The sequence below is a fragment of the Anopheles arabiensis genome (assembly GCF_016920715.1).
Source record: "Anopheles arabiensis isolate DONGOLA chromosome X unlocalized genomic scaffold, AaraD3 X_pericentromeric_contig0020, whole genome shotgun sequence".
NCBI classification, from domain to species: Eukaryota; Metazoa; Arthropoda; class Insecta; order Diptera; family Culicidae; genus Anopheles; species Anopheles arabiensis.
Window position 1 is genome coordinate 182,501 of NW_024412098.1, and position 2,500 is coordinate 185,000.

Genomic DNA, 2,500 nt, shown 5'->3' on the forward strand with positions numbered 1-2,500 from the left:
CCGTGCACCTTCCACCATTGCAACTCGTAGGACTCCGTCGTACATGAGGTTCCATAACGTTGGGCCAAGTACCGAGCCTTGAGGTACACCCGATGTGACTGCAATCTCTGCCGGTCCATCTGTGGTATCATACATCAGCACACGATTCCTAAAATAATCACCAATGATATCATAAAGATATTTAGGAGTGTTAATTCTCTGTAAAGCATTTGCAATCGCCAACCATGAAGCACTGTTAAAAGCATTAGTAACATCTAATGTAACAACCGCACAATACCGTCCACTGTATCTGTTTCTACTTCTAGCTACCGAAACAATGTCCACTACCCGTTGAATCGCATCAACTGTTAGATCGACGACTTCTGAAACCAAATTGGTCGTCAGACAGTCCGTTGACCTCCTCGATGTGTGCATTTAGCCGTTGCACTATGATGCGTTCTAAACCTTTACCTGCCCGTCTAGTAGACAAATGGGGCGAACTGAACCCAGTTCCCCTGGTGGTTTGTTCGGCTTCGGTATTAACACCAACCTCTGCCTTTTCCACTCATCGGGGAACTTCGCGTTCTCTAAACAGCCTTGGTAAACCCTGCAAAATGCATCGGTTGCAGTCAACATACCAACTTTCAGCGCCTCATTCGGGATACCATCTGGTCCCGGCGCCTTCTTGTTGGGTAGTCTCCTGGCAACCGCAAGAATCTCATCATTAGTTACCCTTTCAAACTCTCGTGGCTGATCGATGCGATAGTCAGGCCACACCGTGTTTGGGTGAGTAGGAAAAAGCTCGCTCACCACTTCCCTAAACTCGTCCAATGTCATGGTTCGGGGTCCAATCGAACCCTCGGCCACTTTCTTGAACGTATGATATACTATACCAAATGATGCGTTGTTCGCTGTTCCCAGGAACTCTTTCCACTTCCTCTGTCGGGTATGCTTGATCAATCGCTTGAGGGCATTCCGTGCCACCTTGAACTCGTCCCTAAAAGTAGAATAGAGATCAGTATTAAAAGCTCTTTGCGCTAATCGATCGCGGTGTTTGCACTCTTTGCGAAGTGCCTCAATCTCTAACGTCCACCAAAATGCACTCTTGTTAGGGTGTACCTCTTACGTTTAGTCATCGTCGCATTACACGCCGTGACAAGTATACGCATTAAGTCTTCGCTTGTTGTGACCTCGGTCTCAAAAGCGGCTTGCATCATAACTTCAAATATATCTTTGCTAAAATACTTGATGCTCCATCCCGTTGTGGGTCGGGACAGATTACGCACGCTTTGCGTCTCAAGATCTATTCGTATTGCACGATGATCAGAGTTCATATAGCTAGATAACACCTCCCACTTAAATGATCTTGCTACGGTTCGGCTCGCAAAGTAAGATCAACTACTGACGTGCGCCCTGGTCAACATAAGTTGGGGTGCTGCCGTCGTTCAATAAAATTGCGTCAATCTGCGCAAGGTTGATAAAACCAACTCACCTCTTCGTTTCTGGGTTTCTCCACGCTCGCCAAGTTGGTTGTTCCAACTTACTGACCAAGCGTTGAAGTCCCCCCGATAACGAATTTGTGGATACCGGTTACGGCCATTACCGTGTTATCCAACATGTTCTGGAACTCTTCCATACTAAATCTAGGTGGCGCGTAAACGCTAACCACTCGCATATCACCTATGTCAACTATCATTAAACCCTTCAAGAGCCTTACTGACTACCTTAACTGGTAAGTCCGCGTTAACCACTACCGCTGCTGTGTTATCGTCATTGCGTAACACTTTGACGTTGGTTGTTGCCAGATACGGATCTGCAATCAACACTATATCCGCAGATTCTTCCCTAATCGTTTGCCACATTAACTGAAATGCAGCATAACTATGATTCTGGTTATGTTGTAGCAACCTAACCATTATGGTCTAATCGTTCGCCTACGGGGACACATATAACTGCCCGTTGCGTGAGGGTTCTGTGACCTCGTACCGCAATCAAACACTTGACAGAGTTGGTACAAGCTTGCTTCTTGTGTCCACTCAAACCGCATTCCAGCACAGATTACTTCTGTCTGGTTCCCTACAATGGTAGCTCGTATGGCCTACCTTCCAACACTTATAGCATTTCTGCTCTTCCATAACCTCGCGGATATGGCATATCGACCAACCAACTTTCAGCTTTCCCAAATTCAGGAAGCTTTGAAAGTCTGGCAGCGATACGTTGATCCGTGCCCACTGCGTACCGGCCGCGCGGCCTTTCTTCATTTGATACGATCTGTTTCTATCTCGATGTTGAGCTGTGCTTTGACAGACTCCGCAACCTCCTCTGGGGTGGTAATTTCATCGAGATGCATGATCTCAATCATTTTAGAAGGAGCTAGCGTTCTCACTGACGCCTTGCCCTTCACCGCTTCCTTAACCTTTGGGGCAATTGCACTAGCAGAACTACCCTGCTTAAGTTCTAGCAACATGCCTCCATTCTGGGCCCGTCGGACCTTAGAGATTGTCTCTCCAACCGATTTAAG

The 2,500-nt window shown here is 47.0% G+C and overlaps 1 pseudogene; it reads right to left on the reverse strand.

Moving 5' to 3' along the window:
* The window catches only part of LOC120907798, a 9,139-nt pseudogene that overhangs the window by 2,872 nt on the left and 3,767 nt on the right, over positions 1 to 2,500 (reverse strand).